At 42.6% G+C, this 23345-nt stretch overlaps 1 pseudogene; it reads right to left on the bottom strand.

Annotated features, from left to right (window-relative positions):
• Nucleotides 1–952: 952 nt before the first annotated feature.
• Nucleotides 953–23345, bottom strand: part of LOC142361495 (uncharacterized) — a 45057-nt pseudogene continuing 22664 nt past the window's right edge.

Genomic DNA, 23345 nt, shown 5'->3' with positions numbered 1-23345 from the left:
TAATGTCCCACTGGGCCTCCTTAACTTCCTCTATCTGACTCCCTCCCACAAGCACATAGTCTATATACTGATAAATCTTCACCCCCGCTTGTATGGGGATCGCTTCCAATTCCTGCGCTAGAGCATGGTGAGCTAAGGTGGGGGAGTGCTTATAACCCTGGGGAAGCCGTGTGGAAGTGTACTGCTGTCCTTTCCAGGTGAAAGCAAAACTGCTCTGACCTTCAGGTTGAAGGAGAACCATAAAGAACATGTCCTTAACATCAATAGTTGCCAGAATCGGGTGCGCATGCTCCTGAATGGTGCTAATGAGCTCAGCAATGTTGGGCACAGCAGCGGTTACGGTCCCATATTAGCATTCAAACTGCGGTAATCGACTGTTAACTGCCACTTTCCATTAGGTTTTCCGACCGACCAGACAGGGGAATTGTAAGGCGAGTGGGTGGGAACCGCCACTCCTTGTTCCCACAGCTCTGCCAGCACTGGGGCTATGCCTGCCCTGGCTCCCAGCGGCAGAGGGTAGGGCTTCACATTCGTTAATTTAGAAGGGGGGAGGGCAGGCGCCGCTTGTAGCAGATGCACCTTCGCGCTGGGGGTTTTAGCCAATTGTCTAATTTGGGGGACACTGAAGGACCACGAATTTCCCTGGGTATCATGCCACTGTTCACCCTTTAAAACATCCATACCTAAAAGGTTCATTTGGAAAGGTCCCACAGCTACCATGGTGTCCACGGGTTCTTCCTCCCCCAGTAGCCATAATGTCACTGGAGTCATGGGCACTATCTGAGTTTTCCCTAAGGCGTTTAAAACTATCAGGATTTTGGACAGGACCGAAATTCCACACTGTTCTGCCTCGACCCGGCTTAGCGCAGTAATTTGCGCTCCAGTATCAACGAAAAAAGTTACCGGTCTCCTCTTTGGCCCTACTGCCACCGTAATCAATAAATCCCCTTTGTTATTGTAGGTGAGTTGTCTTACAAACATCCACCTTCTGCCTCCCGTCCTCACCCTGGGGGGGCGGAGGATTTAGTTTCCCACCAGCTTCTTGCCTATTTCGTTCCCCCCTCACATTCACCAAGGGTGGGACACTAGGACCTGGCGCAAAAGCGATTCCTTGCCCTGACCATCTCTGCACAAGCTGTCCTAGCTTCTTGGTCCGGAGTCCATCCATGAGGTCCCGGGGAATGCCCTTCTGAAGTCCTAACTACCAGAGTCCCTGCCGATTCAGGGGCTTTTCTTTCCCGGCCAGATCCGGGCTTCTCTCCGAGAAAAACGACTTCCCACTCCCTCGCTCTGCTGCTCGCATGGCTCTGATTTCAGCCCTTTGATATGGCCAGTTAACAGGTCCGTATTTCCTCCCACAGTTAATCAGCTCTTGGGCTATCTCCCCCCACATCCACACTTTCCTCCCCGGCCACCAACGGTCGGGGGCTGTCCCCCCATCCAGCGCAGCCGCGATTCTCTCCTCGCTGGGAGTGTTTTGAATTGTCCCCTGCAGCTGGATCCCTATAGGTTTCAGGGAATCGGGAAGACCCCGTATTAGGGGAGTCATTCTTTTGGGGTCTGCCGGCAGCAGCATTGGGGAGCTCAGATTCGGTTTGATCTCCTGATCATACATCATCTGAAGGCAAGATGCTTTCTGCACACTTTCCAGCAACTGATCTGTTGTGCCCATTATGGCCAGGGGATCCCCCCTCTCCAGAGGGTTCAACCCCCCCGCCCAGTACGCAGCCCTCTGAGTCAGCGATCACGGGGCTCGGCGATCCCTGGTGGTTAAGAACATGCCCAGGCCCCAGTACCCTTCCACTTCCCTTTCCGACAACAAGATCCCATCCCCCCCCCCGACAGGGACACCCTCCAGACATATTCTGTCTCCGATTCTCTCGTGTTTCTCACAAAATCTTTTCGCAGCTTTGCCAATTCGGTTGCCGCAAAAGGGATTTCTTTAGTAATAACCTGGGGACGATTATCACCGTCGTCTTCATATACGAATTCCGTTTTAACCAACGGGTACATGTGGGGGGGGCTGCCTGCGGTCTCTTTTGCTCCCTTCAAGTCCCCCTGGGGATAGATCAATCGTATCTGTTTCTCTGCCAGCGCTACTTCTGTTTCCGCCAAGGAGTCTGACTCCCTCAGGAGCTGATTCCTTAACTCTTCCTTCAATATTATGTTTTGGCACCTCTCCTCCTCCAGCAGCTGTTTACTTTCCCGCAACTGTTCCCGCAGCGTTTCTATTGCCGCTTGCAGAGAATCTACCACCGCCTCAGCCTGACCAAACCTCTGCTTCCTTTCCTCCAACACAGCAGCCAAACTTGCCCCTAACACCGCACAGATGATCGCTTTTGCCTTCCCCCTCTTATCTTTGGCTTCTTTTTGCAACACTTTCATTCTGTCTACCACACTCTGTAACCGAAACCAATGATCCCTTGCCCGGCCTTGCCCCTGGAGCAAGGGGCGAGCTCGGTGAGCCTCTAGAAAGTCATACAGTCTGTTTCCTCAGCCCGCGAGGACGCGTAGTCACACGTGTCGGCTGCCTGCTGGGTGGCCATTTTCCTACCAAGGGGATGTCGTCCCGGGAGGGCTACGCTTTGAAATCCGAGCTTCCCCTATACGCTCCCGGGAGGCCAAAACATAATCTAAAGCACAAAATTCCCATAAAGTTCCTACAAAAATTCCTAGAAAGGGGATATCGTCCTGAGAGGGTCACACCTTAACGTCCAAGTTTCCCCTATGCACTCCCAGGAGACCAAACCGTAAACTAATATACAAAGTTAGCACAAAGTTCCTTCCTACAAAGGGGATATCTTCCTGAGAGGGTCACACCTTAAAGTGCAAGTTGCCCCTATTCACTCCCAGGAGGATAAACCATACACTAATACACAAGTTCATGATAAGAGGAAACAAGAAACCGCCATTCACGCCTTCCTCACACTTCGTTCACCCTCATTCACAGGCAATCACAGAATGCACCACAACAAGAAGGCATGGCACTCCAGGGATCCTGTACTTGACACCAATAAAAATGTCCCGATCCGATATCGGGGAGGTTTCGATGCCATCCCAGGAGACGAGATTAAGATGCAAACGCAGTCATATGCCGTGCAACCTTGTAAACTTTATTTTCGGTGAACCGGGAATCGGAGGTCTGGCGGGGATGGCAGCGGAGGGGGGGCAAAGAAGACGAGACAGAAAAAAAAAAAGGGTAAAAGTCGGAAAAACCCCAGCGGGCAAGGAAAAAAAGTGCAGGGGGGGAGGAGGATCAGTTACCACCACCACGGATTCGACGATGTCCAGCGATGTCTAGTCGGCTCAGTCTCTGTGCAGGTGTGGAGCCCCGGCGAGAGTAGAGCCCAGCAGCCAGGCGGTGAGGAGGAGAGCAAGAGAGCAGCGAGGAGAGCAAGAGGGCGGCAAGGAGAGCAAGAGGGCGGCGAGGAGTATGTGCTGCCCTTTTATAGGGGCATTTGCGCATGCGCAGAGCATGTCTGCATAAGTGCAGTTCCTGTCATGCGTGCTGCCTGCTTAGACAAGTCCGTTTCTGCCCGTCCACGGGCTACTCTGTGCGCAAGCGCTTTCCTGCAGGTCGTTGTGGTGGCTTCCTTCCAGAGGCCAGCAAGAGATGGCGATAACAATGTCGAGACAAAACCAGTTTTTAGCGGTCTAGAATTTAATGTAAACATAATTTCATGTGTGCTGGTTATGGCTGGGATAGAGTTAATTTTCTTCCCAGTAGCTGCTGTGTCTTGGATTTAGTATGAGAAAAATGTTGATAGCACTGATGTTTTTATTTGTTGCTAGGAAATCAAGGGCTCTTGAATTTCTCATATTCAACTAATGAGCAGGTGTGCAGGAGCTGGAAGAGAGCATAGCGAGGCAGCTAGCCCAAGCTGGTCAATGGAAATATTCCATTCCATGGATGTCCTTTTTAGTTGAGGAATGGGGGTTGGATGTGGGGGAAGGAAGTTTTTTGGCTTTTCTCGTTTCCATGAGTTTGACTGCTCTTTTGTCTGGGAGTTTCACTTTTTAGGAAATTTAGCAAAATTCAGGATTTGTGGGGTTCCACGATTGCTGCTAGGGGACTGGCTGCGAATTGCTTGTCGGGTGGTGAGAAAAATTGTATTGTATATATTTTATTTTGCATATTCATTATTATATTATTATTACAATTAGTAGTATTAACATTATTATTTCCTTTGTTGTCTTATCAAACTGTCTTTATCACAACCCACAAATTTTTGATTTTGTCAATTTCTGGTCCCCAACCCACTGGGTGGGGGAAGGGACTGATGAGTGAGCAGCTGTCTAGTGCTTGGCTGCTGGCTGCTGGGTTAAACTACAACATCATGTCAGGATGTCAGGCTTATTTTCTTGATATTATTAACAGTTTTATCGTAAATTTTGCTAGAAGAGTAAAACCAGGGATTGTTATCAGATATATATGCACAGCTTACAGTAGGCTCAAAAAGCTAACTGATAATACATATACTGAAAACCCAGTGCTCCTATGAAAAAGTTATCTTTCACAACATAGGGAATCACATTACTGTTATATGGTCCTTCTATCTGTTCGCTAGTTCAAAAAAAAAGAAGAAAAGAATGAATAGCAGCATCTGGAAATACTCTGAGATCCAGCAGATCCTGTAGGTTGTTGAGGACAGGGGCATTGTTCAGCCATAACACCATGCTGGGATGAGGTATCAGTGCTTCTCCCGTGTGTGCTCTTAACTTATAGCTGTAGACTGTTTAATCTGTTAAAAAAATAGCTAATAATATTCCAGATGAACAGCTTAGAAGTAAAACCTGAATATTCCTGAGGAAAATTGGTTCTCCATGTGGTCCAGGAACTCCCCAGCCAGTCATCTTCATACGCAAGATAACGGACAGGTTTGAGAAAATGAAGCGACTTGGTACTAGGTTACTAACAGAACTTTTAGCAAGTCTCACAACTTGATTGATTGGTACAGGAGTTCTCTAGGTGGGAATATCAGAATGCCCTGAAAACTCCCTTCAGGCAGCTCCTTCTGTGCAAGGACAAAGTTGTATGTTTATCTATGTTAACTAGCATCCCGAGACCAAAATCTAACCCTTTCTCCCAGAGACTCCTCTAAGTGGTTCCTGCTACAAAATTGATCAAATTGTACATAGGTGAAAGACTTGTAATTAAGCAATACAACTCCCTGCAGATGCAGAAATGGTCACGTTGAACAGTATTCTGTACATACTTAAGATTTGGAGATGTTTTACATGTGTATTAAGAAAAATCTATGACAATGGGTCATACAGGTGCTGAGGTGGTCACGTAACACTATAGGCCAACTGCATTAAGAGAATTCAGCAGGAGTCAGATCGAATCCAGCTGAAGCTGCTGTTACTGAGTTTTACAACAGAGAATCTCATTTCCATCTGGACAGCAACTGATTGTCCTGTTTCAGACATTTCCCACATGAGAGTTACCGTCTTCAAAGGACCAAATAAATCAACTTTGTTTGTTTGCTTGCACTTAAACAAACTATTCATAGTGCCTGTGCAACAAGGAAAAAAATTACATGACAACCCCTTAAAGATGTCAATTTAGTTATAGGTGAGTTTCATGGGAATATTATTATAATTACTGCAATGTTTATAAATAAACCCACAGTGAACAGACTGTATCTTGCTAGTATTACTGTAAGGTTATGTAGCCCCCTTGTTCTGTGCATTCTATCTATATATAATGACCACACATGTTCTAAACCTTGTTCTTAGATATTCCTACAATGCTTAATATAATACACTTTTACTCTACAGTTCTTAAGTGCTGAAACAGCAACATCTATCAATATTATTTTATGGTGGGATTCAGCAAAGCTAAACCAACAGTGAAAAAGGACATGAAACATCATGAAATGGATCATTGTGAAACACTTGTCTATTTACCTATTTACTTTTCAAATACAATTCAAACATCCTTTGCAACGATAATTACATAAAAAAATGAAATGGAGAGCAGGGGAATTTTTTATAAAATTGTATGACTTCAGGAAAATAAGAACAAAATTAAAATAAGAACGGAATTAAAAATAAATCATCAAGGATGGGCATATTATAAATGTCAGTCTCTAGAGACATGAAAATGAGTGAAATATTACACCTACAATTTTTTTTCCAAGTCAACTGCTTTAACCACTATAGTTACTAAAGGAAAAAATCTTGCAGACATTAATGGGACTTACTTTAGAGATTTTTACATCAAATACAGAACAGCTGATGAAATATATCGATGTTCACCTGGTTCCTCTTGTCTTCAAAATAAGTATCTTGCAAAAAACCCGTAGGATTAATTTTCAAAGCCAAATAGAAATCTTATTTAGCATGTCTGTCAAGAAAACACTTGAATGAGAAGGCAAGCAAAATCTGAGAGTTTTTTTGGAAATCAAGAGTAACATCTGCCGTTTTAGTCACAGTGATCAGGCATGTCTTCTAAGAGACTCTAGGTATCATGTACCTGTTAAAATTTCAAAGTAATCCATCATAATTCTATAAATATTGCACTGTAAAAAAGAATATCTTATTAATGAAGCTGAAACATAATTTTTGCAAATATTAACACTTTAATAAACATTCATGGTAATAGAATCCTTGATATAATTACCTCAAATATTTAATGTTCATTCAGTATTAAAATTATTACTACATAAAAATATTTTTAAAATATTAATAAAACTATATCGGGAAAAAGTAACATGGTTTTACAAAACAATATCATACCAAAATGCTGAAGTAAACACAATGGTTTCAGTCAGCAGCATTTTGAGATCTAGTATCTTATGAGTGTCATAACGATCCAATTCTTCTCCTGCATCCTATTTCAGGCTTTAAAAATCTGACACTATTCAAGCACTGCCAGTTTTCATAGGGAATGGCTGAAAATATTGTGATGGGAATTTATCTCAGCATCATCTCATGCATTTGTTGTTTTATTGAAGTCACCTGTTTATTTAATAGATCCTGTTGACTGTATCACAGGAACCTGTGGTAACGTAGTGGTCCTAGACTTACGTTAAGAAATAATCTGGTTGATACGAAGTGATATCTTTGCAATGCTAAATATTGGCAGTATCTAACTTCAATGTTTTTCTGATGGAAATTAAACCCCTGGTAATTATTGTGTTAGTAATCAGTACAGTAAAATGTTTATGAATCAATAGATTGAGGAAGATGGTGCCCAGATTCCTAATGCCTCTCTAAAGTTTTTTGATGTATTTTTTGGGGGAGGAGATGAAGCTTTAGGGAGTAAGATATAGTTTAACAATGCCAAATGCCTCTACTACACAGATGGTTTACAGCTTTCTAAAGAAAATATATCACATAAACTTTTTCTTCCCCAAGTCTGGGATCTTGCATGAAAAACCATATTGATCTTTTATCTGTCTCAAAGAGGGGGTAACAAATTACTGTCCCTGTTTCTGCAGTATCTGAGCCTTATTATTATTCCTTCTTGTGTTTTTCTGAATGGCTGTCCTGGTGACCAGCCCACCTGCCAGCTATGATTTTGGACAATGTGCAAGGTGACGTAGTGGAAGAGTGTTAAAATCAGTTCAGTAGCTGCCGCAGCAATGCTAGCAGGACATTTTAAACAAACTGATGACAATTCCCCTTCAGGTCCTTTCCCTGAAGTAAACAGGTATTTGAACAAGTCTGAGTCACTGCTATTGCTTCGTGTTTATTTTAAGACACAGTAGGAAATATCTTCGTGCCCTCTTACAGGAAGATTTGGCTGATATCTATGCAGCCCCCAAGAAATGCTCTTCGCTTATTTCTTGAGATATGGCTGCTTACTGCACAGGCCTTGACTACAGTGGGTTTGGCTAGGAAAATTTTACTGTTTCTAACTGTCCTGGGTTCAGCCAGGATAGGGTTAATTTTCACCAGAATCCAGGAAGGGGCACAGCCGGGTGGGCTGACCCCACCTGGCCAAACAGAGCAGGGTATTCCATACCATGTGCCGTCATGCTGGGTTCCGGTGGGGGGGGGGTTGGGGGGCAGGAACACACTTGCTGCTCGGGAGTGCGGGCGCTGGTCCTGTCCGAGAGAGCGGGTCTGTTGTGCGAGTTTGTGTCATATTTTCTCCTTATCTGTATCGTTGTTGTTACTCTTCCCTCTGTTTGCTGTTCTGTTAAACTGCCCTTATCCCAACCCATGAGTTTCTGCTTGTTTCTTTCCATTCTCCTCCGCACCCCGGCGGGGGGAGGGGCGGCTGCATGGTGCTTTTGTTGCCGGCGGCAGCCAAAACCAGAACATTTAATTTGGCGCCCAAGCGTGGGGCGGGTATAACAGCAGGGCTGAGCAGAGGGTGTTAAAACTGCTTTTTTACATTTTGTTAGATTTTGTTATACGCATTTTTCTGTGTTACTTAAATAGTCGCCGGTAAAAATGTTGCTGACTTTGATCAGATGGCTGTGGTTTTTGAATCCTTACTTGCAGTATGTGTTTACTGCCATGCTGCTCATCATCACTGGAAAAAGGATTAGGATGATGATTTTGCTGTACTGTACGATATCGACTTATGACATGATAACATCACTGTGCATGAAATTAGGCTTGTATTTGCATGCGGCACTGCTGTCTTTTCCATACCTCGGATCCTATGTCTTAGAATTTGTGAATAATCAAACCCAATCTGTGGGGAAAACCGAAGGGGATAACTTCCCCCACTCTTTCGCCCCCCCTCTTTCCCTCAGGCTGGTCCTAATGGCTTTTGAGAATTTTGAGTACCCATGGGATGCTCAGGCCAGCACTCTCTTTTTGTTCTGCCTCCTGAATGGGTTGCAGGTTTTGTTTAGAGTTAAACAAGTCGTTAAGAACATCATGCAGAGACCTGCCCAGGGGCTGGATAGCTGTGAGTGGCTGGGTTTGTGGGACAGCATGGGAAAGTACCTAGGGCAGTGGGCACCTCCAATGTTTTTTAAACTCACCCCTGAACAAATACAGAATCCAGACAATCTGGTAAAATATCTGCAAAAAGTGTGCTGCCACCCTGGAAACTCCAGAGAGACATAGATCACCACAACGTGCTGGGTTCTGGCCCATGCCTACAAAGCTGCCCTTTTTAACACTGTTCAGTGCCTTAAAGGGGAAAGAGGGGGAAACGAAGAGACTGGCGCTGCCCCCCCATCCGACCTTGAGCCCCTCCAGCCCAGCAGGCAGTCACAGCCCTACCCGCCAGCACCACCGCTGCCGCTGTCAAAGCTGCAGGCTCTGCCTCAGTTTCCCCGGCGGGCACAGCAGCTGCAGGCAGTGCGGCTGAGCCCAATGACCAACCTGTGCCAGTAGCAGTCGCCACCGTAAAACTAACGAAAGATGCAAAGAGAGCAGATCGCTCCAGGAGGGATGTCAATGAGCCAGGGTCATCACCGGAGATAGAGACAGAGATCATCACGCGGTCCCTGTCCCTGGGCGAGATGCCAGACATGCGCAAAGATTTTAGCCGCCACCCAGGCGAGCACATTGTCACCTGGCTGCTGCGGTACTGGGATAACAGGGCCAGCAGCTTGGAATTAGAGGGCAAGGAAGCCAAGCAGCTGGGATCCCTGGCCAGGCATGGGGGCATTGACAAGGCCATTGGGAAAAAGGAACAAGTCCTCAGCCTCTGGAGGAGACTTCTCTCAGGCGTCAGGGAGAGGTACCCCTTTGGTGAGGATTTTGTATGCTATCCTGGCAAGTGGACCAATATGGAAAGGGGTATTCAGTACTTGAGGGAATTAGCTGTGCGGGAGATGGTTTACTGTGAACCAGACGATGACCAGTTACCCACAGACCCAGATGAAGTCCAGCGCACAGCATCCATGTGGAGGAAGTTTGTGCGGAGTGCACCCTCCTCATATGCCAACTCACTGGCAGTAGTAAACTGGAAAGGTAAAGACGCACCAACAGTGGATGAGGTGGCTGTCAGACTCCGGCAATATGAGGAAAGTCTCTCTTCCTCCCTTGTCTCAGCTGTGAAGAAACTGGCTCGGGACGTCCGGCAAATGAAAGAGAGTAGGTCCTACTCCCCACCTGTACGGGCCAGTGTCTCACCTATTAGGGGCAAGCGTTTCCCTGCTCAGGAGAGGGAATACAGAGGCTACACACCACGGGGCACCCTGTGGTTCTACCTGCGTGACCACGGAGAGGACATGAGGAAGTGGGATGGAAAACCCACCTCAACCCTAGAGGCACGAGAGTGTGAGTTGCGAGGTAAAACAATCACCAAAGGGGATTCTGCTAGGAAAAATGCTGCTCCAGTTTCCAGCAGTCAGCTCTCCAGACCAGACAGACAGATTGATCTTGATTCCAATCCTCTGGAAGGGACCTCCAAGTCATTCTTACAGCAAGTGAGCAGCAAATTCTCTAACCAGGATTAGAGGGGCCCTGCCTCCAGTCACGTGGAGGAAAGGGACGACCGCATTTATAGGACGGTGTGGAATCAGTGGCCTGGCATGTCAGATCCACAAGAGTATAAAGCTCTAGTGGACACTGCTGCACATTGTACTTTAATACCATCAGATTTCAAAGGGTCAGAGTCCATTTGCATTTCTGGAGTGACAGGGGGGTCCCAAGAGCTAAGTGTATTGGAGGCTGGAGTGAGCCTCACTGGGCAGGAGTGGCTTAAGCACCCCATTGTGACTGGCCCCGAGGCTCTGTGCATCCTTGGGATAGACTGTCTTAGGAGAGGGTATTTGAAAGACCCAAAGGGGTATCAGTGGACTTTTGGCATAGCTGCTTTGGAGACGGAAGAAATTAAACAGCTGTCCATGTTGCCTGGTCTCTCGGAGGATCCTTCCGTTGTGGGGTTGCTGAGGGTTGAAGAACAACAGGTGCCAATCGCGACCACAACTGTGCACCGGCGACAGTATCGTAAAAACCAAGACTCCCTTCTCCCCATTCATCATCTGATCCGTCAACTGGAGAGTCAAGGAGTGATCAGTAAAACTTGCTCACCCTTTAATAGTCCCATATGGCCAGTGAGAAAATCTACTGGAGAGTGGAGACTGACAATAGACTACCGTGGCCTGAATGAAGTCACACAACTGCTGAGTGCTGCCGTGCCAGACATGCTAGAACTTCAGTATCAGCTGGAGTCAAAGGCAGCCAAGTGGTATGCTACAATTGACATCGCTAATGCATTCTTCTCCATGCCTTTGGCAGCAGAGTGCAGGCCACAGTTTTCTTTCACCTGGAGGGGCATCCAGTACACCTGGAATCGACTGCCCCAGGGGTGGAAACACAGTCCCACCATTTGCCATGGACTAATCCAGACTGCACTGGAAAAGGGTGAAGCTCCAGAACATCTGCAGTACATCGATGACATCATTGTATGGGGTGACACAGTGGAGGAAGTTTCTGAGAAAGAGGAGAAAATAGTTCAGATCCTTCTGAAAGCCAATTTCGCCATTAAGCAAAGTAAAGTCAAGGGACCTGCGCAAGAGATCCAGTTTTTGGGAATAAAATGGCAGGTTGGGCGCCGTCAAATCCCAATGGATGTAATCAACAAAACAGCAGCTATGTCTCCACCAACCAGCAAAATGTAAGCACAGGCCTTCCTGGGTGTTGTGGGTTTTTGGAAGATGCACTTCCCAAATTACAGCCAGATTGTAAGTCCTCTGTACCACGTGACCCTGAAGAAGAATGATTTAATGGGGCCCTGAGCAACGACAGGCATTTGAACAAATTAAACGAGAGATAGTTAATGCGTAGCCCTTGGTCCAGTCCGGCCAGAGCAAGATGTTAAAAACGTGCTCTACACCGCAGCCGGGGAGAATGGCCCAACCTGGAGTCTCTGGCAGAAAGCATCAGGGGAGACTCGAGGTCGACCCCTGGGGTTTTGGAGCCGGGGATATAAAGGATTCGAGGCCTGCTATACTCCCACTGAAAAAGAGATTCTGGCAGCATATGAAGGCGTTCGAGCTGCTTCAGAAGTGGTTGGCACTGAAGCACAGATCCTCCTAGCTCCACGATTGCCGGTCCTGGGCTGGATGTTCAAAGAGAGGGTCCCCTCTACGCATCATGCCACCGATGCTACGTGGAGTAAGTGGGTCGCGCTGATCACCCAGCGCTCCCGAAAGGGAAACCCCAGTCGCCCAGGAATTCTGGAGGTAATCATGGACTGGCCAGAAGGCAAAGATTTTGGAGCATCGCCAGAGGAGGAGGTGACATGTGCTGAAGAGGTCCCACTGTATAACCAGCTGCCACAAGATGAGAAACAGTATGCCCTGTTCACGGATTTGTCCTGTCGCATTGTGGGGAAGCAATAGAGGTGGAAGACTGCTGTATGGAGCCCTGCAGAAGAAGTCGTGGAAACTGCCGAGGGAGAAGGTGAGTCCAGCCAGTTTGCAGAGGTGAAAGCCTTCCAGCTGGCTTTAGACATTGCCAGTCTGTGGGCCTCAACAGGACCCCCAGCGCGGTGCAATTGATGAGGGAGGATGTGTTGGAACCTGTGGGCCATAAACCCTGGGAAGAAGGGAGTTAGTGCCCAGCCATCCTGACCCTGAGAGGAAGAGAGATAGTGCCGAGCCATCCTGAAGGAGGAAGCAAGGCCTTGGATAAGATAAGAAAAGAATGTGTCTGCATGGCCTTAGTTTAGATAAATTTAGGAAAAGAATGTGTCTGTATTAGCAACTGTGTTAACCAATCAATAGGTGCCTAGTTTGAAACTTAACCAATCAGTTTAAAACACGCTGCCTTCTGATCTGTATAAATGTATGTGTGTAAGAACAATAAAACGATCATCCTGCTTGCATCAAGCGGTGTCCCGTCTCTCAGTCGCGGCACCAGTCGAGAGAAGTGGCCAGTGCTCTATCTTTACACCGACTCTTGGATGGTGGCCAGTGCCTTGTGGGGGTGGCTGCAGCAATGGAAGAAGAACAACTGGCAGCGCAGAGGCAAACCTATCTGGGCTGCCCCATTGTGGCAAGATATTGCTGCCTGTCTGCAACAGATGGTAGAAAAGTCCGTCACGTGGACGCCCACGTCCCTAAGAGTCGGGCCACTGAGGAACATCAAAACAACCACCAGGTAGATCAGGCTGCTAAGACTGAAGTAGCTCAGTTGGATCTGGACTGGCAACATAAGTGTGAACTCTTTATAGCTCAGTGGGCCCATGACACCTCGGGCCACCAAGGAAGAGACGTGACATACCGATGGGCTCGTGACCGAGGGGTGGACTTGACCATGGACACCATCGCACAGGTTATCCATGAATGTGAGACATGTGCTGCAATCAACCAAGCCAAGCGGGTAAAGCCTCAGTGGTCTGGAGGACGATGGCTAAAATATAAATATGGGGAGGCCTGGCAGATTGACTACATCACACTGCCACAAACCCACCAAGGCAAGCGCTATGTGCTCACAATGGTGGAAGCCACCACCGGATGGCTGGAAACCTACCCTGTGCCCCATGCCACCACTCGGAATACCATCCTGGGCCTGGAAAAACAAGTCCTGTGGCGACATGGCACTCCCGAAAGAATCGAGTAGGACAACGGGACTCATTTTTGTAACAGCCTCATAGACACCTGGGCCAATGAACACGGTATTGAGTGGGTGTATCACATCCACTACCATGCACCAGCCTCTGGAAAGATCAAACGGTACAATGGGCTGCAAAAAACCACTTTGAGGGCAATGGGGGGTGGAACTTTCAAAAACTGGGATACTCATTTAGCAAAGGCCACCTGGTTGGTTAACACCAGAAGGTCCACCAACCAGGTTGGTCCTGCCCAATCAAAAACTCAGCGCCCCGTAGAAGGGGATAAAGTCCCTGTAGTGCACATGCGGAACATGTTAGGGAAGACGATTTGGGTTAATCCTGCCTCAGGCAAAGGCAAGCCCGTCTGCGGGATTGCTTTTGCTGAAGGACCTGGGTGTACCTGGTGGGTAATGCGGAAGGATGGGGAAGTCCGATGTGTAGCTAATGGGGATATAATTTTGGGCGAGAATAGTCCATAAATATATTGTATAAAGTTAATTGTTAAATAACCTTGTCACTGTCTGTTATCACTGTCATAATTGTTATGTATTTTACCAGTAGTAGCATAGTAAGAATCGTCCAGATTAAAGAAGGATGGACTTTTTTTGATGAAAACCTAGCAGAGCACAGCGATGATAGAACTGGACCTGTTTTTCAACAACTGGAATCCATCAACTTCATCAAGATCAACATCTCCTGCAGACTGTGGGCACGGGCTGCACCAGATACATCAGCCGTGAGCTCCGGATGCAGCAAGTGACGGTCCATCACCACACATCACCTCTCCTGCCACGGAAGACCATTACGACAGATGGAGCCCAAAGTCATGGATTAAATGAACTCAATGGACACTTTAGAGTGATGATCCATAGACTAAGGGAATGATATCTGGAGACAGGAGAAGTGGTGGTGATCAACTGGACAATGGGGGACCTGGGCATGACGTAGAAGGTATGGAATAAGGGGTGGATAATGTCCTGGCTTCAGCCAGGATAGGGTTAATTTTCACCAGAATCCAGGAAGGGGCACAGCCGGGTGGGCTGACCCCACCTGGCCAAACAGAGCAGGGTATTCCATACCATGTGCCGTCATGCTGGGTTCCGGTGGGGGGGGGGCGGGGGGGCAGGAACTCACTTGCTGCTCGGGAGCGCGGGCGCCGGTCCTGTCCGAGAGATCGGGTCTGTTGTGCTAGTTTGTGTCGTGTTTTCTCCTTATCTCTATCCTTGTTGTTACTCTTCCCTCTCTTTGTTGTTCTCTTAAACTGCCCTTATCCCATCCCACCAATTTTCTGCCTGTTTCTTTCCATTCTCCTCCGCACCACGGCGGGGGGAGGGGCTGCCGCGTGGCGCTTTTGTTGCCGGCGGCAGCCGAAACCAGAATAGTAACATGAGGTGACTGTAGGTGTTGCTACAGGAGGAGCTTGGCAAAGGCATTGGGAGGAGAAGGTGAAGTTCCATAGAAGTAAACTTACAGGGAGCTAGGCATGTAAGGTACACGTGTAGCTCATCCAGCCATGGTGTCTAGAGTACAATCCAAGAAGACAGGTCTCTCCTCCTCCCATCATGAGTAAGACAAGAGCTTTTATTCTTTTTAGTTCTATGGAATTCTTTATCCTTCGTGCTGTTCACCCTTTATCTTTTTTAGTTCTCTGGAGGCATCACCAATCACTCCTATTCTTAGGCTTTGGCTGTACTAGGCTTTTGGCTGAAGCACTCTATTCAAAGAATAATGATGATGGCTAATCAATACCCCATAGGTAGTGCTGCTAACTCAGAGGGTCCCCTCAGAGGGTCTTCATTCACAGGAGCTACCCTCATTCTGCTGTGAGTAAAGCACTTGTGATAGAAAACCTGTTCTCTCTGTCTCTAACTCCTTGCAAAGAGTTATTCAAAGGCACTTTTTGCCTTGCGATGGACTGTCAATACACCTCCTGCTGTCTTCTCCCTCCTGTTACATCCCAAAATACATATGCAAGAAAGCATATAGCTTGAAGTAAAAGTCAAGCATGGGATGAACTATAGCTGAACAAAAAAGTGTCAGTTTGTATTTTCAAACAGTATAAGACTGATTTCCAAAGAAGCCAATATGACCCAGGACTTGGATGTGTTATTTGGCTGTGGATGTGTGAGGAGGAAGATTTAAAAAATCTTCTGAGTTCAAAGCAACCTTTAAAATTGATATGTCTCTACTCCAAACAACTTGGGTTTGATGAACCAATATTTTGTAAAGAAAAAAGTTACTGTCATGTTCCTGACCAGCCTAATAGCAAACCCAGCATGTATTTTTTACTATTATATCTGAAATAGATCAGTAGTAAAGGGACATCAGTTTAAAATTCCAAAAATATAAGTGGAATTCACATAGATATAATATAATATTCAACCAGTTTCTAGAGCTTAATATATTAGAACTGAATTTTTGTGTAACACTTTAGAAATAATTAATAGCAAAGTGGTGCTTAAATTGTTAAGCATATATATGCATTTCCTATTTTGATATAAACTAATAAGTGAAAATGTTTGCAGAATTATAGTATCAGAATTGATATTCTCTTGGCTTGCAGAAGGTTGAAATTAGGTCAGTCCTGTGAAATGCTTCAATTCTTCTGAGACAACTTTTTATTTGTTATTATTATTACTCGCATGGTCTACGAGAGTGTATTCTTAATCATAAATTTTATAAGACTGATAAATACTAAGCTGATTACAGAAGATCTATTGCAAAGTTAGTATTTTTAAACAAGCAAGATCCTTGATCTCCTCTTGGAATCCTCGCTTAACTTATGCATCAAGAACAGCTTTTAGTAATTGATACTTTTGAATAAAATAGAGCTAATAGACATACTAAAAGTGTGTCTGATCATAACCCTTGTCATTGCCCTTCAAGATTATGAAGCCTGTGTCTTTTCAACATAATAACCATACAACAATCAGTGTAATGATAACCCAGTTATTTTCACTTTATTGGATCTTATCTAGTCATTTTTTAAATAATCACTATAGTAATCAAATCATTCTGATCTATCTCTCTAGTATTTCTGAGCAGTTAATACAACTCACTGCTTATGTGTGATATTCATGCCTTCAGATTAAAATTCTATCTTTTTTTTACCAATCAATGTTCATAACTACATATTTTACACGTCTTTTCATGTAGTGTGGTGTATAGAAGAAGCAATTGAGAATTTTCCCTGTGAGCATATCAGGTGTACTTCTGACTATTTGTTGACTGTCATATAAAGTCTTTCTGTAATTCAGACACCTGGCCACTGGCTGAACTGATTCTTGTAGATCTATGCATGCAATTTTATAAGTTAATAATGTACTTCTGATGAAGGAATTGGAAAATATTTTGACATATTGCTGTGGGATTCATGCTAAAAGAAGGTCAATCATTGACCATTAGACTGTTTTCCGAGAGGATGACTAGTATGCTCTTGGCCCACATAGTCTTTGAAATGATGCCCAGTAAAACATATACTCTTCTATGCATGCTACAACAGTGTTTTAGTGCAATACAAGCACTAGCCAATATGAAGTTCTGGATAATGAAAATGTAGCTGTCTGCCCCTTTCCCCTTCCTTCCTTCCTTCCTTCCTTCCTTCCTTCCTTCCTGCCTGCCTTCCTGCCTTCCTGCCTTCCTGCCTTCCTTCCTGCCTTCCTTCCTGCCTGCCTTCCTGCCTGCCTTCCTGCCTTCCTGCCTTCCTTTTCACAAAACGTAAACTACCAAGCTGTTCTTGCTTGTTACTACGTATATTTTCAGATAGGAAAATTAGTTTAACATGATTATTATCTCGTGTACCTCATTTAATGACCACATTCATAGGACAAGGAATATACTTTTTAATTTGTGAAATATGGCCAGCCTGAAAATACTTCCACTAGAACTTTTTATGTTCATCCCTTTTTAATATTAAGACCAGCAGCACTTGCAATCCTTACTTTCTCTTATTTTTTTTTTTTCCTACTTTTTCTTTCCTTTTTTTTTTTTTTTTAACAGTATTCTTGTTGCGAAGAAGTGCATGTGATTCAGGGGAATAAGAAACTGCAGGACCTCAAATACATACCCTCTCAAATTTGGTTGTGCAGAGCAAGCTAATCTGCATTTCACAGCAACAGCATTCTCTGAGTGGTGCCAAAAGCACAAAATAGCTCGTATTTTCTTGTTCTAGGGTTCAGGTACGAGTGGAGCTATGACCTTTCACACTTTCTGACAGAATGGTGGGGTTTTATTTGTAATAAAATATTTTTTGTGGCAACAGTTCATCAATTATTCGCTGTGTGAAATAAGTAATAATGATGACAATGTAAAAGAGCTAATAAATTGCTAGTCCTTCTACAGCTATAAAGCAACATAAAAATAGTGGAACATTTATAGTTTTTGTCATGATACAGCATGTGGAGAATATTACCATCAAAGATTAATTTTATTTGGAAGAATTTACCAAGGGCAAGTACATCATTAAAAACAATTGCATTTTAAGCTAGATATTAAAAAAAAAAAGTGGGCAATTCATTTGTCCTGAATGAATTGACTGTATAATCTTGAATAAAAAAAAAAAATTACTATACATCCAAAGGATTAAGGCAGACACTGACAAATTGATTGAAGTCTGTCAGTGAATCACAGAAAATTGTTTAATCTGTCATTGAAAAACTCTGGATTGTTTAATGGATTAAAGTATTCTAACAATGTAATCTTCTAGCAGTTTTACAGACATAATATGTGAGTATTTTGCATATATGTGCTACCAGCTCAGATGGTCTTCTAACTTTTCGTCTCTGGGACACAACACAGGCTCCTTTTCCAAGTTGCAAAGAGGGTCTGCGGGAAGGTCATGCATAATTCAAGAATGCAAAGAAATTTTTATTTTTCTGTAAATGTATTGATAGAGGGTCAAGAGTCATAATCTCCAAGATAACATTTAATGTGCTTACTATTTGAGATAAGACTCTTCATATGTCTTTGCTGGTAGACAGTCATTAGTCAGAGAGGGAAGTGTGGTTTCTCTTGCTCCTTGGAATGGGCTGATTCTTGATGTTGCTAAATCATCATCTTTCCATGTAAATCTGTTTTTCTTGGGAGTTTATACATTTCCACATCAAAGCCTTTCATCTTTAATCCATAAGATGCTGACTATCTTATCTCAATTATCCTACCTCTTCCTGCATTTTTAGCCTTGTTATCTTTTATGGTTCTTTCCTATGAAAGTTCTCACAGCTTTTTCTCACAATTTATCATTGTTCTCAAAAGTTTGAACCGAGCTTACACAAAGCTGGATTGTATCAAAACTGGACCTCAGATCACAGATAGTGGAATCACTTGGAAAAGATTTATAGCCTTCTTCTTTTTCCATATTTACATAGATTTAGCATCCTCCATAAACAGGAAGTTTGGTGTAAATGTGGTCTGTATGGAAGGAAGAAATGGAGATTGATCATGTGCATTGTTTTAAGGCACCCTTACAATATTTTGTTACAAGGTTACCTTACCTGACTAAAAAGGCATTAACACTACTAAAATGATTACTTCAAACCAGTGGACTTCATTGTCTTTGTTTGGCTTTGTATCTCATATGGTGAAAGGGATTGACATACCATAATAACTAAAGAAGTGGTAGATTAAAAATGTCATGGAATAGCGTAGTGGTGGAAGATGCTAGATTTTTTTCCCCAATATTCAGAGTTTGTTTGACCAAGTACCAAGGAAAATTTATTTAGGAGGAGGAAAAGAGGTACAAATTGACCAATAGCTATGCAGTAGGATACTATGAAGCTATGTCAATGTTAAAACTCTTTTCATGTGGCTTCACTGTTCAGAAATTGTAGTTTTCTCATTGAAAAAGATAGGGGGGGGAGGGGAAATTACTTCCAACTCTACCTTGGTTCAGAAGATCTATTTCATGGCCAGCCTCTTTGAACACATGCAGAACTTAAGTTCCTCACAGACATAGGAAGTCACCTACAGAGATAAGCTGGCAAATAAAGGGCCTGGGATTTTAAGTTAACAACCATTGTGGGAAAATGTGAAAATTAGTGAAGCAAATTCTCACAAATTCTCAGAAGACAGCTGTCATGGTAACCTATTAAAATCACTCAGCTCTCCACAGTTTTTCAGCTTTGTCTTCATTCTCTGTAAAATGTATTTCTGTTTTGAATAATTGAACGGAATTATTTTTTTAGCTTATAGTGTTGTCTGTGGTATCCCTCCTTATTGCCATATTCTTGATTACAGTGACTAACAGTAAGTAATACTTCTTGCTGTCTACTTACTACCAGTTTAGGGTCATAATATTTCTAAGTGGACCCAACATTAAAGACAGTGAAATACATTAAAATTAAATTGTTAAGAAAAATAAAGGACAAACTAAATCACAGTATTTTGAGTATCAATCTGACCCTTCCCTAGTGTAAAAATAAAAGTGGCAACAATGACTGAAGCTTTTACAAATCCCAGTTTCTGGATAAGGTGTCTGGTTAGACCAGGAAAACAACTAATAGCAGATCTTAACTTTAAAAAATTAAAATGATGATCAAAGAGCACATTTCAGCAATCAAGGGTTACATGGAATACAAGCTACCATAGGACATAACAGTATTTTAACCATATTCTTTCTTTCTAATTGTGCTGTTACAAAAAAATTTTTACAGATAAAATGTCTACAACATAAATAGGTCTATCTCACAAAAATTAAATAAGACTTTTCCACGTATTGTGTTAACACAAGGAAGAGAGGTGAGCGACGGAACACAGGCTAAAGACATAATCCATAATCTGCACAAGCTCTATGCATTTCCTGGCTAAGTAGGGTATGTTAACACTTATTTTATAAAAAGAAATGTTATGAGTTTTATGAAATGCCCTGAAACCCACACTTCTGTAGATAAACTAGAAAGAAAAAGCAAAATCAAGATTTAGGAGAATTAGGAAAAAATGTAAAAAAATTTGGGTATCTGAATTGAACTAAAGAAGCTGTCATCCAGACCAAAATACTCCACTCTTTATAAATGCAGTTATTTAATCCAAGGTCTTTCATTCAAGAAGAGCAAAAACTAGGCTTGCCTGATTACATTTTCTTGTCTATTATTATTAACACATGCAGAGCACCTCTGACACTAGAAGGTGTTGTGTCTCATTTTCCATGAAAGGAAATATGAACAAAATCGTTCCATTTAATAATATTGTTAAAATAATAATTTTCTCATTGTTTTTTTTTTTTAAGTGGGGATGTAGTATATGCTGTTCACACTCTCTTTCCAATTTTCATTTAAAATTTTTTGCTGGGTTTTTTCTTCATGAGACATATCTATTAAACTCCTAGACTTAAGGTGGAGGTATTTTCAAGCTTAGTTAAGGTCATTTTTCTGATCACACTAATAGGGCTCCTTCATGATTTTGATCGGATTCTCTGGAAAATTTTCTGCTCAAGAAATTTCTATTACTTCTAAGAACAAAGAATGACTTTTTTTTTTTTTTACCTTGGTCTTTTTGTCAGAAAATAAATTCCTTACTTGCATTGCCTACCCAGAGGAATTAGAGAATTAATGTATTTTTACATTATACTATACTGTCTCCACAAAAACCCAGCTGGCAGCTGAATGCCTGCTTTCTGCATTGATAGAAATGATAGAGAAAATATGTAATAACGAATGAAGCATCAGAGGACTGTAGATCTCAGAGTGATCCTTTAAATGAATAACTTCTTTAAAGTTGATCTAAAAACCAGCTATGAAAACAACTGAATTCATGAGGTGAAAACACTTACTATTTTATTCTTTTGTTAAAAAATAAACATGTTCATTACCAGAGCCTGATTTTTAATAATTGGTTCATGTTTGGAATTGCCACATGATAGCTGTGTAACATATAGGAGATGCAGTCCAGCACTTGAATGAAGCTTGATGCTGCTCCAAGGTAGCAGTCAGATACCCTCCCCAAACCCCTACCAGTAGCCTTCTGTGAGGTTGCAAAAGAAACAGTCTTTGTTGTCCTTAACAACCATCTTTAATAGATGTTACTCTCTGTCCTTCATCATCCCAATTTATGTGAATGAAGCTAAGAAGCATCACAAGTGTTCCTATATATCAAAAAAAAGAGTATTTTTCAACTTTAATACTTTGTCCAATAAAACCCTCAAATAATAGAAGAAGTTCAAGACTTAACTGAAGAAAATGGACATTAAGCTTTTGATTTATGTAAGTTCTGGGGCTTAAAACAAGAGTGACAAAACATTACAGAATGAAGATTAAGTCTTTTTTAACAAAAGAGTAAAGAATTGCTGAATGCAAACTCTAGAGGTAGCTGAGTAACCATGGTAGGTGGAAGTTTCAGGAGAGTGGCAAGCTTGCTTTCTGTAAATATATGCAGGGTATGAACATCATGAGTGAGATCTTGACTCCTTTCCAATCAATGGCAAAAACCCAATTCATTTCAGTAAGACTGGAGTTTTAGCCACAGCAGGATGGAGGAATTAGATAGTGGAGAGGCATAAAAAGAAGGGATTAGGATGAAAGGGAAAATTTAGGATAACAACACTGCCTCTTCAAAAATTGTATATTTATATATTAAAACAAATGTATACATAGACATACACCTTCATATACTAAGCAAAATACAGGTCTCTGGATTAATACATTCACAAGGAGACAATGGAAGCTAATCTTGTTTCTCAGCTCCAACGGGTTTCTTTTAAAATAGGAGACATCAGGTTGTGCTACGACACAGAACTACATAGCCTATTTCTTTTTCACATTATCTTATTACTAATATTGAGTTCTAGGATGTGCTTATTTTTAAGATAGAGTGTAGACAGATTTCTATTATTATGAAAAGCGGACATGGTAGATAAGAGTGACTTCATTTTCTTCTTTGAGGCAAATACTTAAAGGCTAAATTTGGCCATGATGATACAGCATGCATAGCCTAAGATTTCTGGAAAGAGGTGTCTGCTATTTGCCAATGCTTCTGAACACAACCTTTGGCTGAAATGGGTAGTTTCTTTCAACAAGATTGTTTCTGTACAGGAAGAACTTCTAAACTACTAGAAGAGAATATGGAGAAAACAGATTCTGGCTATTCAATACATTATCCAGCTTGAAGTATTTTACAACTTCAACTGAAAGTCACATAAAGATTTTCTTGCATGCAGAAGAATAACTGTTATTTTTACAGAAATCAACCGCATGCTTATGTATTTATACTCTTGTCATATCTCTTACATGTAATTTGCTTGTGAGTACTCTGAAAAATAAGGAATAATCCTGACCAAGAATATTTATTTTGCTTGATTTCAATCTTTCTGCAGACAGGAAAAAATCTCAGCTTCTTCTGTTTTTGAAAGTGTGTCTTCTGATTGTTGTGTATAAAGGAAGTAACTCTAAGAGTATGTACTCTGCCATCATCAAGACACTACTGTCAAAAGAAAGGGCAACACTTTAGAACTTGGTGATAACAGTAAGCTCTGTAACAACTTTGAAAATCTTTAAATAGTAAAGTTAAGCTTTAATAACCTAATACAATGTTCTTATAGAGTTCTGTTAAGAGAACATTTGTCTCAGCAGTAATTCAAACTGCAACAATAATAAGCAACACCAAAAAAAAAGTAATAATTAGGAAATTAGTTTAACAGGACTTATTTTAATGTGTTGACAATGGTTTCAATGAAGGCATTTTCTTCTCGTGCAGGAGATAGAGTGTCAGGGGAAAAAAAATAATATAACTTCCAGACAATAAATAAATACTGATTAGCTTTTATTGCATGTGGTATCTCATATAAAGGTATTAACTCCTTATGTTCCCAAGAAAACTGCTTTTATTTTTATTTTGCTCCACTCTGAGTTGTCACCGGTAAATATCTTATCTTCAA

The sequence above is a fragment of the Opisthocomus hoazin genome, chromosome 5, assembly GCF_030867145.1.
Source record: "Opisthocomus hoazin isolate bOpiHoa1 chromosome 5, bOpiHoa1.hap1, whole genome shotgun sequence".
NCBI classification, from domain to species: domain Eukaryota; kingdom Metazoa; phylum Chordata; class Aves; order Opisthocomiformes; family Opisthocomidae; genus Opisthocomus; species Opisthocomus hoazin.
Note: the sequence above shows the minus strand (reverse complement) of the source record. Positions and strands in the feature narration are given on the sequence as shown.